This window comes from Theropithecus gelada, chromosome 15 (genome assembly GCF_003255815.1).
Source record: "Theropithecus gelada isolate Dixy chromosome 15, Tgel_1.0, whole genome shotgun sequence".
Classification (NCBI taxonomy): domain Eukaryota; kingdom Metazoa; phylum Chordata; class Mammalia; order Primates; family Cercopithecidae; genus Theropithecus; species Theropithecus gelada.
The window spans coordinates 101,070,952-101,086,141 of record NC_037683.1 but is presented as its reverse complement, the minus strand read 5'-3'; the positions used below and the strand labels follow the sequence as shown (position 1 = coordinate 101,086,141).

Sequence of the window (15,190 nt, the reverse complement as noted above, 5' to 3'; positions counted from 1 at the left end):
AGCCTCTGCTTCCAGTTGTCCTGCCTTTCCAGACTGAAACAATGTACATCTTACACATATTGATTGATGTCTTATTTCTCCCTAAAAGACATAGTTTATAAACCAATTTGAAGGCTGACTACCATGGGCACATGTCATCAGGGCCTCCTGAGGCTTGTGACAGGCATGTCCTTAGCTTTGGCAAAATAAACTCCTAAATTAATTGAGACTAGGCTCAGGCACTTTTGGTTTACAGTTTTCTCAGTAGAGGGTGCTTGGAGAACATTGCAAGGAGAAAGGGACTGTCCTGCTGCTTCTGGGGCCATAAAGTTGAGAAGTGATATGAGGTGGGTGCTCTGCCCAGCCATGTGCCCAGAGGAGAGTCACTCAATGACCTCAGAGCCTGGCATGTCTCTTGCCCTCTGGACACAGACACAGCACTCTCTATTCCTCCAGTCCCACTCATGCACCCACTTCCTTTGCTCACCTGCACCCCACCTGCACCACAGAGGGTTGCCACTGGCACCCTCCTCACTCTGAAAACCTGCATGCCAGGTTTCCTGCACCCCAAAGTTGCTTCCTGCCTGCCCAAAGCAACTGAGGGCCAACTCACCTGGGAAAATCAGCAAATGTCTCTACCTCCCAGTGGGTTGCAACTATACCTTCTCTAATGAGGTCTGAACCTCAGACTTGGGGAGGGGTCCCTCTTTCAAGCTTGTCCTTCTTTGAGTACTCTACCTCAGTCCAAAAGTCCTACACAGTTTTATTATATATTATAGCTACTCTTTTCTTTTAAATACATTTTTAATTTTAGAAACAAAGACAGTACAGATTGTTCCCATATACTCTCCATCCTATGTCTGCTGTTGTTTACATCTTACATTACCAATGTACATTAGTCATAGCTAATGAACCAATATTGGTACTATTACAGTTTACTATTAGCTAAACTCTGTATCTTATTCAAATTTCATTAGCTTTTCCCTAATGTTCTTTTTCTGTTCCAGGATCCCATTCAAGATACTACATTAAGTTTACTCATGTCTGAAAAAAATGTCTGTGTCCTAATTCCCAGAACCTGTCAAAATGTTAGGTTACGTGGCAGAAAGGAACTACAGTTTCAGATAAAATTAAGGCTGCTAATGCACTGATCTTAAAATAGGAGGGTTAGAGGAGTAATGTCAGCAAGATGCAAGACTAGCAAGCCCAGAAATCCCCCATATAAATGTAGAATAAACAAGTAAATACTGACTAAAATAGCCTTATAGGAGCCCTTGAAATCAGTAAAGATTACAGCAACCAAGCAAAAACCCCATCAATAAAAAGTTACATTCAAAACAGTAAAAAAAGTTCATGGCATTTTAATTTGCACTTGCCCTACCCCTTCCCTGGAACTGTACAGTATGGTCTGGGGGAAGCAGCAACCCAGTCCCCAGTTACCCTATGGGGCAACTGAGCAGAGAGAGCAGGGCAGGCCAAATTTGCAACAGTCTAATCTGTCCAGGGATTGCCTGATTAATCTCTGTGTCACCCAACTGAGAGCTCAGATGGCCAAATGAAGCACACCTCAGACTGGACAAAGCGAGCTTCAGGGGGACTACAGACCTGCAGATGCCTGGGGCAAGAGATTAGTGATTGAGAAATACAGTAGAACTGCTAAGACCCTGGGAAGAGGCAGGGTTGACACCGAAATGAAGTCATGAAAAGCAGCTGGGTATAAGGTGGACTGGAGAAAGGCACTCTCACAGGGAAGACGTATGATCAGAAGAGACCTGAGAAGACTTTAAGTGTTCATGATGAGCTTATACATGAAGGTCTTCCCCTATACAGAGCCAGTCTATAAAGACAGAGGTGGCTGTTTTTTCAACTGCCAGTTTTCAACTAAAGGTCACAAGAAACAAGAAAACGTGGCCCACTCACAGGCACAAAATAACCCTCTAAAAGTTGTTCCTGAAGATAAAAGGCATCAGACTGACTAGCAAAGACTTTAAAACCACTGTCTTAAATATGCTTAAAGAGCAAAAGAAAAACACAAAGAACCCCCACAAACCAGGAAAATGATATATGAACAAAATGAAAATATCAACAAAGAGAATTTCTATAAAAATAACCAAACAAATTCTGGAGCTGAAAAATCTCACATCTGAATTGAAAAATTCATTAGAATTCATCAACAGATTCAAACACACAGAAGAAGGAATCAGTGAACCTGAAGACAGGCCCTATTGAATCTGAAGAGCAAAAAGAAAAAAGAATAAAGAAAAGTGAACAGAGCATGAGGAATTTACGGGGTGCCATCAAGTAGATCAATACATGCATTACGGGGCAGGGGGTCTTAGTAGGATAAGACATAGAGAAAGGAGGAGATAGGCAGATTATTTCAAGAAATAATGACCCAAAACTTTCCAAATTTGAGGAAAGACATAGACACGTAAATCCAAGAAACTTAATAAAATCTGAAGAAATACACAATAAAACACAAATTGTTGAAAGACAAAAAGAGACTCCTGAAAGCAATAAGGGAAAAGCAACTTATCACATACATGGTGCTATGGTTTGAATGTCTGTTCCCTCTAAAACTCATGTTGAAATTCAGTTGACACTGTAACACTACTAAGATGTGGAACCTTTGCGATGACTAGGCCATGATGGCTCTGCCCTCATTGGTGGCATGAATGCCATTAGAAAATGGCAAGTTCAGGTTCCCTTTGTCTTTCTCTCTCACCTGTTGCTCTTCTGTCACGTGATGCGTGTCACCATGGTGACACGGAAGAAGACCCTCACAATCTGCCAGCACCTCGATACTGGATTTCTTGGTCTCAACAACTGTTAGCCAGTAAATTTCCACTCAGTATAAATTGCCCAGTCTCAGGCATTCTGTTAAAGCAGCACAAGATACTTCCTCAAAGAAATTATGAGCATATTTCTCAGCAGAAATTGTACAGTCCAGAAGTTGGTGGGATGGTATAATTAAAATGCTGAGGAAAAAAAATCAATCAAAAATTCTATATCTAACAAAACTGTCCTTCAAAAGTGAGGAAGAAATTAAGATATTCCAGATATAAGCTGAAGGACCTGCCCTACAAGAAATGCTAAAGGGAATCCTTCAAAAGGAACAAAGGATGCTAGACAGTAACTAGAAGCCAGGTAAAAATACAGATATCCCATAAAGGCAAATATATGGATAAATATAAAAATCAGTTTTTGGCTTATAACTTCATTTTTTATTCGTCTACATAATTTAAAAGACAAAAGCATAAAAATAATTATATAGTAATAGATACACAATATATAAAGATGTAACTGTAACATTAATAATATAAAATGGTGGGTGGTTTTGTAAAGAGTAGAGTTTTTAAATTGTGATTGGAATTAGCTGGTATCAATTTAAAATACACTGTTACACATGTAGGATGCTATATGTAATCCCCATAGTAACCACAAAGATAATATCAATAGAATGTACACAAAAGGAAATGGGAAGGAAATCAAAATATTTCACTATAAAAATCAACTAAACAAAAAGGCAATAATGGAGGAAATGAAGGACAAAAAAAGCAATAGGACTTAAAAGAAAACAAATGGCAATAGTCAATTCTTCCCTATCAGTAATTACTTTAAATGTAAATGTATTAAACTCTGCAATTAAAAGACATAAATTGGCAGAATTGATTTTTTAAAAATATGATTCAACTAAAGGATGTCTACAGAGACTCACTTTAGATCTAAAGACACAAATAGGAGGCCAGCCATGGTGGCTCACACCTGTAATCCCAGCACTTTGGGAGGCAGAGGCGAGCAGATCACTTGAGGTCAGGAGTTCGAGATCAGTCTGGTCAACATGGTGAAACCCTGTCTCTATTAAAAATACAAAAATTAACTGAGCATGGTGGCATGCATCTGTAATCCCAGCTCCCTGGGAGGCTGAGGCACAAGAATTGCTTGAACCCAGGAGGTAGAGGTTGCAGTGAGCCAAAATTGTGCCACTGTACTCCAACCTGGACAACACAGCAAGGTTCCATCTCCAAAAAAAAAAAGGACAAATAGGGCCAGGTGCAGTGGTTCACACCTGTTAACCCAGCACTTTGGGAGGCCAAGGCAGGCAGATCACTTAAGGTCAGGAGTTTAAGACCAACCTGGCCAACCTGGTGAAACCTCAACTCTACTAAAAATACAAAAATTAGCTGGGCGTGGTGGTGCATGCCTGTAGTCCCAGCTACTCGGGAGGTTGAGGCAGGAGAATCGCTTGAACCAGGGAGTCAGAGGTTGCAGTAGCCAAGATTGCGCCACTGCACTCCAGCCTGGTGACAGAGCGAGACTGCATCTCAAAAAAAAAAGAGAGAGAGAGAGAGAGAGACTGGGGTGATTATACCAACAGTAGACAAAATAGACTTTAAGTCAAAAACTGGTATAAGGTACATGAACATTGTATAATGATAAAAGCATCAACTCACCAAGAAGACATACACATTTTTCTCAAGTGCACATGGAACATTTTCCAGGACAGATGATGGTAGGCCGCAAAATAGGTCTTAATAGTTTAAAAACATTTAAATCATACAAAGTATGTTTTCTGATAAAAATGTAATGAAACTAGAAATAAACAGCAGAAGAATCCACATACATGTGGAAATCAAACACCTTTTTTTTTTTTTTTTTTTTTGAGACTTTTTGCTCTTGTTGCCCAGGCTAGAGTGCAATGGCATGATCTTGGCTCACTGCAACCTGTGCCTCCCATGTTATTCTCCTGTCTCAGCCTCGCAAGTAACTGGGATTACAGGTCCCCGCCACCAGCCTGGCTAATTTTTGTAGTTTTAGTAGAGACAGGGTTTCACCATGTTGGCCAGGCTGGTCTTGAACTCCTAACCTCAGGTGATCTGCCCACCTCAGCCTCACAAAGTGCTGGAATTACAGGCATGAGCCACCACACCTGGCCTCAAACAACATATTCTTAAACAAACAATGGATCCAAGAAGAAACTGCAAGGTAAATTAGACAGTATCTTTGAATGAAAATACAATATACCAAAATTTATGGGAGCCAGCAAAAGCAGTTACAGGGGAAATGTATAACTGTAAACACTTTGATTAGAAAAGAAGAAATATCTCAAATTAATGATGAAACTTTACATCTTAAAAAACTAAAAACAGAAATAAAACAAAACAACAACAATAAAAAACTAAACCCAAAGCTAGCAGAGAAAAGTAACAATAAAGATTAGGGCAGAGAAATAAAATAGAAAATTTTTTAAAAAATAGGAAATCAACAAAATCATGTGTTCTTTGAAAAAAAAAAAAAGAAAAAAACAAGCAAAAACAAACAAACAAAAAACAAAGGCTGGGTACAGTGGCTCATACCAGTAATTCCAGCACTTTGGGAGGCCAAGGTAAGTGGATCACCTGAGGTCAGGAGTTCGAGACCAGCCTGGCCAATATGGTGAAATCCCATCTCTACTAAAAATACAAAAATTAGCCAGGCATCATGGCATGCACCTGTAGTCCCAGCTACTCGGGAGGCTGAATTGCTTGAACCTGGGAGGCAGAGTTTGCAGTGTGCTGAGATCATGCCACTGCACTCCAGTCTGGGCAACAGAGCAAGACTCTGTCTCAAAAAAAAGAAAAAAACTAACAAATCTTTAGCAACGTTACCCGAGAGAAGACAACTAAAATTCAAAATGAAAGAGGGGATACTGCTGATTTCACATAAATAAAAAAGATTACAAGAGAGAACTATGAATGATTGTATGTCAACAAATGGATATCTACATGAAATAGACAAATACTACAAAAACACAATCTACCAATGTTGAATCATGAAGAAATGGAAACTCTGAAGCCTATAACTTGTCAGGTGATTGAATTAGTAATCAAAAACTTTCCAACCAAGAAAAGCCCAGGATTAGATGACTTTACTGGTATATTCTACCAACATTTAGGGAAGAATTAATATCAGTCCTCCTCAAACTGTTCCAATAAATTGAAGAGGAGGTAACACTTCCAAACTCACTCTACAAGGCCAGCATTGTCTGATACCAAAGCCAAAGACACTGCAAGAAAAGAACACTAGCAAACAATATCCCTTATAAATACTGATTCAAAAATTATCAACAAAATACTAGCAAACCAAATTCAACAGTGCATTAAAAGATTATCCACCAGGACTAAGTGGGATATATTTCTGGAAAGCAAAGATGGTTCAACATCAATGGTACTGATAGTTCAACACCATTCGACAAAGATGGTTTCAATGCACTGAAAATCAATCAGTGTAATACACCACATGGATAGACTAAAGGAAAAATATCAATTATTGCAGAAAATACATTTGACAAAATTCATAAAACACTTCCTTAATCAATACCTCTAAACTCTATCACATCATAAACTATGCATATACTTTCACCCCCAAAGCATCCTAAAACAACTCCTATTTAAAAATACACTTATATCCATGCTACTCACAAATATACAACCCAAGTATATGCAAGAATCCTAGAAATAAACAATTAAAATTTCCAAAACCCACATATACATGAAATTAACCTATTCTGCTGAGCAGTCTAGGAAAAAAAAGAATAAAAAATAAATAAATAAGAAGGAAATAGCCCACGCGTGCCCCACTGACGGGGAGGTGTGGATTGCAGGTGTGGGCGGAGGGTTTGCAGTTCCACTGCAGCAAGGGCTCCTGTGTCCCTGTGTGGAAATGACACATGGAGTCCTGTCACGTCACACGACAGCGCAGCACACAGACACTCACAAAGAGAGGGGAAATACATGACGCCTGGTTGTCTGCCGCCCCCGGCACCTCCCCCAGTCGCCCTGGCCAGGCCCTTTGTGTGCTTCCCCCACTCCCTGGCCCTGCACCCTCCCCACCACTTGGCGCCCAAACTTGGCTCAGGCTGCCCAGCAAAGTGCAGAACTCGAGTCCCAGTGGAACAGAAGATGAACTCAACTGAATTCAGTGAAGATGTAGAAGAACTTCTAAGAAGTGAGAGTGGAGACAGAGGCCGAAGATGCTGCTCTAGGCTGCTCCATGAATTCCAGGACTTCTGAGAAGCACCCTCTGGACAGTGTCTTCACTGCCCTCCAGGACTTGGCAGGTCAGCAGTGGCCCCCAGACTCCGTCCCCAGCATGAAGAGGAGGCAGCTGATCCCAGAGGCACTCCTAGAAGGCATGTGGAACCTGAGAACAGCTCGCCCTGCCAAGGCAATGGAGAGCAGGCTGGCAGGGCAGGAGCTCGGGCTCTGTGTGGCCAGGCAAGGAGGAGCCCTGCAACCACGCCACCACCCCTTACTACAAGAAGCCTCTGTATGGCATCTCGCACAAGGTCATGGAGAAGAAGAATCCTCCCTCAGGGGACCTGCTAAACATGTATGAGCTCTTCCAGAAGGCAAATGCCAGCAACAGCCCCTTGCCACTTAGGCTCCTGAATGAGCCACAGAAGTGGGACTGTGGCAGCACTGGGGCGGCCACCAACAGTGATCCTAACATCTACTTCCTGATCCAGAAGATATTCTACATGCTCAACACCCTCACGTCCAACAGGTCCCAGCTGCACAGCAAAGTGGACCTGCTCTCCCTGAAGGTGAACCACACTGAGATGGTGGCCAAATTCCAGCCGCCCCCACCACTCCATAGCAGCTCACAGGCGGCGTAGCTCAAGCAGATTGTGGACCAGAGCCTGTTGGGCGAGGCCCTGGCCTGCTTCCTGCTGGTGCAGCTCTTCCCCAAGCTCATCAGCCACAGTCGACTTCTCCCGAGGCTGCAGTGCCTGCGGCTTTGAGGCCAAGCATAAGCTGGAGTCACTGCACCTGCAGCACATCCACAACTACATGGAGGTCTACTACCCCTCAGTGAAGGACACGGCTGTGTGACAGGCCGAGTGCTTGCCCCAGCTGAGTAACTTCTTCAGTCGCTTCTGGGCCCAGCGGGAGATGGAGAACAGCCAGCCCGATGGCCAGGCCACCAGCTTCTTTGAGGCCGAGCAGTGGACCCCGGCCACTTCCTGGACCACAAAGACGAGGAGGAGGGCCTGTCTCTGTACCAGAGCAGCACCATCGCCTCAGACCACGTGGTGGACATGCAGGACCTCACCGAGTTCCTGGATGAAGCCTCTTCACCCAGCAAGTTTGCCGTCTTCATCCTCCACTGGCTCTTCCCTGAGCTCTTTGACCACCGCAAGCTGGGCGAGCAGGACAGCTGCCACGGGGACAGCGGCAAGCAGGAGCTGGACCCGCAGAGGCTGCAGATCATCCGCAACTACAGGGAGGTCAACTTCCCCCACATGCAGGAGGAGGCCTGGCTGCAGCAGTGCACCCAGCGCATCAATGACAAGCTCCAGGGTCTGCGGCTGGACCCGGGCAGCAAAGGTGAGCCCCCCACGCGATGACTGCTATGACTCCTCTAGCCTGCCCAATGACATCTCAGTAATCAAGGTGGAGGATAGCTTCAAGCGCGAGCAGCACTGCTCCAAGAAGATCTGGCTGGTACCCATCGACTTGGACAAATTGGAGATCCCCCAACCCAACTTGGAGGTGCCCGGCACCGACTGCCTGCTCAGCAAGGAGCATTGCACAGTATCTACGAGAGCAGCCTGTCCATCAGCAACTTCGCCTCATGCCTGCTGGTGCCCCTGTTCCCCAAGCTCTTCACCCATGAGCACCTGCACAAGCAGTACAGCTGCAGTGGCTCCCTGGGCAAGAAGTAGCTGGACCCATCCTGCAACAAGTTCATTCACCACTATGTGCACCTACGCTACCTCCGCACCAGAAACAACTGCTTCTGGACCCTGGAGTTCACTGGCAAACTGGACAAGCACTGCCCACGCCGGGACACGAGCAGAGGCGCTCCTACCAGCAGCGGTGCAAGGTCCATGTGTTGGGCCCGAGTGCAGAGACATGAGGAGCTATGCAGTCAACCCCAAAAGGTTTGAGGAGGAGTTTGAGGGTCCCCCGCTGCCCCCGAGAGGAGCAGCAAGGACTTCTGCAAGATCCCCTTGGACGAGGTGGTGGTCCCTCACCCAGCTTCCTGGTGCCCTCTCCCTACCTGCTGTCCGACAATGAGGTGAGCGAGATCGTGCAGCAGAGCCTCTCCGTGGGCAACATTGCCACAGGGCTCCTCCACCACCGAGAACCTCCAGCTGCAGTACAACCATTCCCGGGCTTGCAGCAAGAAGCAGCTGGACCCTATGCAGCTGCGGCTCATCCGCCACAACGTGGAAGCCATCTACCCCGTGGAGAAGGTGGAGGAGGTGTGGCACTGCAAATGTATCCCCAGCATCGACGAGCGGTGCCGCTGCCATAACAGGAAAAAATGCAACATCCTCAAGAAAGCCAAGAAAGTGGAGAAGTGAAGGCTGTGGCCTGCCCAGAGACTCAGGGTCACCAGAGACTGAGCGATGCTCAGGAGCATGCCTATGGCATCCACAGACAGGCACCTTATGTCCGTGGGGTGTGGCTTATTACACTTGCACACGTACACACCCAACCAACCACAAGAAAGAAGCTTGAGTTTGATCTCTTGTCCTCTTGTCCTTACGACTTCTGGCCTGCGTTCACTGGCGGTGCAGCCTGAGTGTGGGAAGCATAAGCTGTGAGAGCAGGGACCAGTGGGCAGGGGTCCTCTCTCCCTAGTCGCGTCCTCCCCAGCCCCTCACAACTTCAAATGCAAACTCAGCAGCTCTTTTGCTCCTCCTCCCATATTTTACAGCTTCCATTTTTATCCAATGTTTTTTAAATTAAAAAGAAACCCTTAAAAAAATCACTGGGCTCTTTGGGGGCCATTTTACTTAGAAAAAAATATTTTAAAAAGTCATCTTCAGGCCGGGTGCAGTGGCTCATGCCTGTAACCCCAGCACTTTGGTAGGCTAAGGCAGGTGGATGACCTGAGGTCAGGAGTTCAGGAACAGCCTGGTCAACATGGTGAAACCCCATCTCTACTGAAAAACAAGCAAAAACTAGCCGGGCCTGGTGGCGGGTGCCCGTAATCCCAGCTACTTGGGAGGCTGACAGGAGAATCACTTGAACTTGGAAGGTAGAGGTTGCAGTGAGCCGATAAAGCACCATTGCACTCCAGCCTGGGCAACAAGAGCAAAACTCCATCCCAAAATAAACAATAAATAAATAAAGGTGCCATGTTCGTGTACAATGGCTAATCATAGCTTCAGGTGGCATGGATACTGATTTTACCGACCCTGTCTTTTACATCTGATTCTGGAAGAGTCAAGAGGCCTCCTGGATGGCAGTAGAGGGGATGGAATAGTGTGAAGTCCTTTGCGACCATGTGCAAGCTTTCCCTTCTGCTCTGGTGCCTCAGAAGACTTCCATCAGGTACGTGTCCGTCAGGCGTGTTGGTAAAATGTGCTCACTCTGTAAAGGAGGACACTCGATGATGATGATATGAAGGCAGAAAGCCATGGAACATGTCCGCAGTGTCTTCATTCGAGCTGTGTCCTTCCACTGTCCCCATTCCCTCTCCACATATGGTTGCTTGTTGGAGATTCTGGGTTCTGGGAGCTGTGGGGTGACTTCCCCAAACCTCAGTGTTAGCTCCTCCAGGCAGCACCACAACCTCATTCCCCAGGGTGGGCCCATGTCTGGGCCCCTCTTGGGGATCCCAGGCATTGGAAGGACACAGGTCATCTCAGATGGGGCATCCATGTCCTTTCCCAGGGTCCACTCAGAACTTCCCCCTTGGACACCCTAGAAAGTCCTGCTGTCCTCCACCTGGCCACCCTCGGCTCTGGGAGACACATGTCTTCTCGCCCCACTGACTGGGAATGTCAGACTCCTGCAGAACAGCTGGATGTCTTCCAGGAGCACCAACTAGGAAATTCCCCAACAGGTAAAATCTTTAAAAATGACACTTTTACCTACCTAATTTTGGGGGCCAAATGCCTAAGACGGAAAGGAAACAGTCTAACCAGAGTCCAGGAAAATTAATTGAATCACATGGCGTAGACATAAAACCCCTGTGGGAATATTACGGGTTCAATAACCTAATGGCTTAGTATTTTGTTACTTTAAAATGCAGAGATAACAGAAACAATCTGAATATTCTTCATACAGCTGGTAAGGACTTCAGTTCCAGTGGCCATATGACATAATTCTGCCTGTACCCAGGGACATTTTTAAAAATATAACATCAGATTTTAAGCAACGTAAAGTTGCTCATCTAACTAGTAAATTTGCTCTTGTGTCATTTACCGATTATTTCTGTTGAAACTGCAAACCCGAGTCATTGAAATCTAGAAAGGCACAGGGACTTACTCTGTCACACACAGCTACTCATGCACACACACACTGCTTACTAAAAGCTGAAGTGAGATGAAGGGGGCCTACACAAACACTAAGTTCAACTTCTTTGTGCCTGGAAAGAAAGGACTGGAACAGCCAGGAGACTCACTTTCCCTCATCGCTTGGGCCCTTCTCTATGCCTTAGTATCTCCAGCACATGCCCACAGCACGCACACACACGTGCCTTACCCAAAGACAGCTGTGGCCCTCTCCCCACCTGCCCCGCTGGTTGTTGGGGGTGAGGCGTCCCATGAAATTTGTTCCGGTTCCTAGGATGTAAACAAGAAGACTCCAAGCCATGAAGTGCCCTGCTTTCTAGAGGGTGAAATGTTGACCTTGCAACTTTAGAAGCACAATCATTTATTAGTAACTTTTTTGAAATTCCCATCTACCCATGTCAGAGAAGTTCAACAAGTTCTAGGAATTAAATATGTCTGTCTGTAACCTAGAGCATGCTCAATTTTTGGAAACCATATTTCAGTGATGATTTTCTTAATACCTTTCACGTATAGGGCGTCTTCCCCCAAAATCTTACAGTCCCTTTCTGTGAAGCGAAATGGACACATCCTGGGAACTATTCCCGTCCCTCTGGACTGTCGTCAGGAAACGCCTGCAGGTCCTGTGCCCTGTCTATATCATGTCCTCACTTCTCCATCCATACAGGTGGCTCTAGTGGGCATTTTTTTTTTATTTTAAACTTTTTACATGGAGCAACAGAAGTACAAAATACTGATTTTTTTCAAAATTTAATGTGTTCCATGAAATCTGTTGGCAATCCCTTTCCTTCTCCCTGTCTAAATTCTTTGGTTTTTACTTGTTTGTTCTGTGGATTTTTTTTTTTTTTTTTTTTTTTTTGGTCCTGTATCCCAAGGACTAAAAAATTAGCACAGACATGTTTTGATGTTGAGTGAACTAGGTGGTAGGGTTCATTGGTTTCTCTGTTAGTAACTTTTTAAAGAATGAAGATAGTCATGAATGTACTGAGTGTTCAAACCCTGCTTTAGTTCACCTTGGCTGTGTCTACATGATGACAAATGTTTGACAGGGAATAAAGTCGTGTCTGGTGTCATTTGCACTAGTGCGCCCCTCCCCCTACAGTGTTGGTCCCAAACCTTCCTTTCCTTTATGTTTGTTGTTGGGGAGGGAGGACCACATCAGCAGCAATCATCAACCAACCAGTGGGATCTACTTAGTGGTGAGTGGACTGGCTGTTTAATTGGTAAGAGTCGCTGGCCTGACCACACTACAGCATGACCACGTGGATTACTGTAGAGATGGCCTCAGGTTCCAACATTCTCCCCAAACGTTTGCTTCTTGCCCAATCGAGAGGGGATCTTGAGACTCCCAAGTGGAGGTCGTGAGCTTGCACCCTGCCTGACTGTGTAGACAGACTGTATGGATATATGAGGTGGGGGTGGGGGCCAAGGGGCTATTACTGCTGTTTGGAGATATTTGCCTCTTGTAGATCCAGCCTTAATGGTTTTGTGACATCCTAGTACTAGCAAACTCTGCACAAAGTGGGTATCAGAGTTAATACTGTGAGGAGACAAAGTAGTGAGAACAGTTTTGCTAAAGATAATGAAATATCACATAATGTCTGCATTTTACCATTGACTTGCGTGCATTCTTAGAAAAACTTAATGTAATGAAAAACCCAGGACATTTTTGGAAATCATATGCTCTCTAGCAACTTTGTGTGAATTTTTATACAAACATTGTTTTTTGAGTTACATAAAGTGTTATAAAAATAGAAAAAAAAGGAAATTATCCTATACTCCCCCAGTAGAAGCACAGACCACACACTCACAGCTCTAGAATGGACACACAGCCACCACATTTCCTGAATAAATTCACACTCTTCAGACTACACACACTCAAACATGCAGATGCCTGAATAACACACCCACAATATACTCATAGATCCAAATACACACACAGCTGTATACTCCCAAATACAAACATACACAAGCTCAATCTTGAAAACTATAAATATTCTGTCCATATCCTCAGATTATATACATATAGCTTGTAACACTTAAATACACCCAGTCATCTCTCTGCCTCCAAATTCTTCACACCAAAAATGTACACCTAAATTCTCATCTAGACACATGAGCATAGATACAACTCCTCTACTCTGAATACACACAAATCCAACACACAAAGCATTAAAACATAGAATGTTACCTGCCTTTTCAAATGTATGCACACATATTCACAATATCTCACAGTACCGTCAAAATGCACAGAACCACCCCAAGCACGCAAATACACACACACACACACACACACCCCATTCAAATATGAACACATAACTATCCAGTACCCTCAGAATAAACCCAAAACCCATTATGCTTCTGTAATATACTAAAAACTCACCCATATTCCCCTAAAAACACATTTTCAACACCACCGAATACTTAACCTACCTACATAAATATGTATCTTTAATATATAATACATATACATGACACAGAATACAAATAGCCAAAACAGACACAAATCCCCAAAATGTGTTAGTATAAAAACATCCCACACCTGCCAATGCCTCCCTTGTCATACAGCAGCCTTCACACACCTAAACACACTCCCTCATCAACTCCCCATACTCCTTAGTGAAATGTAAACACAGCAGTGGAACATGTTCTGAATGTATACACAACGGGGCAGATGTATCACTATGAAGAGTATTCATGGTCCTTCTCTATGGTGTCTCTGTCTGAGATATTACACCTCCCTAGTCTGTTTAACTCAAGTATGGCCACGTGACTTGTTATGGCAAGTGAAATGTGAGCACGAATGCCATGTATGACTCTGAGCAGAAGTCCTTCTAGTCCTGTCCCAAATGAAGCTGCTCCCCCCATCTGGATCCAAGGCACAGGACCAGTAACTGATCAAAGCCAACCAATGGAGAACACGTAACATACGTGAGAAACCTATGTTGTTGGAAGTCACTGAGATGCAGAATTATTTGTTATATCAGATAATCTGGGATATTCTGATGGATGCATACCCCACCCACCAAAACAGAGAAATACCACACTGCACACACACACGTGTGCGCAGTTGCACACACACACACACACACAATCCTCTCAAAACTCCCCAAATATGCATCCTTAATTATCTAGAGTTAGAAATACACATCTACGGCCAGGCACAGTGGCTCACGCCTGTAATCCCAGCACTTTGGGAGGCCGAGGCGGGCAGATCACGAGGTCAGGAGATGGAGACCATCCTGCTAACACGGTGAAACCCCGTCTCTAATAAAAATACAAAAAATTAGCCGGGCATGGTGGCGAGCGCCTGTAATCCCAGCCACTGGGAGGCTGAGGCAGGAGAATGGCATGAACCCAGGAGGCGGAGCTTGCAGTGAGCCCAGATTGCACCACTGCACTCCTTCTGCCTGGGCAACAGGGCAAGACTCCGTCTCAAAAAAAAAAAAAAAAAAAAATACACATCTACAATCTTCCATGATCCAAATAAACGCACAGACACACCAACTCTCAATCTCCAAATGCATATATTACACACTCCAGCCTTCTCAGGCCAGCTGCATAAAACCTGCACAAGCCATGAATTCACACGTGCCTCATCCCACCAGAATTCAACAGATACTTCACATAACTTTACCCTCCTTCAAATACATATACACACTCCCTACATATACTCTGAATATCCACATAAACTACCCACAGTCTAGAACACATATAATCCAAAAGAATCCTCACATTATACACAAAACTCCAACTCTACCACAAACATATGTGGTGGCTTTCCTCCCTAATACATACACAGCCCCTCACACTTCCTAAATTCATACAAATACAAACTCCAACTTTGTATGCACAAAGACACACTACCCTAAACGTACAGACCTCCACCTCCTATAATCCTGAATACACAGACACATGCAT

The 15,190-nt window shown here is 44.5% G+C and overlaps 1 pseudogene; it reads left to right on the top strand.

Moving 5' to 3' along the window:
- Positions 1 to 6,920: 6,920 nt before the first annotated feature.
- On the top strand, positions 6,921 to 9,331 carry LOC112607652 (annotated as a pseudogene).
- Positions 9,332 to 15,190: the final 5,859 nt, after the last annotated feature.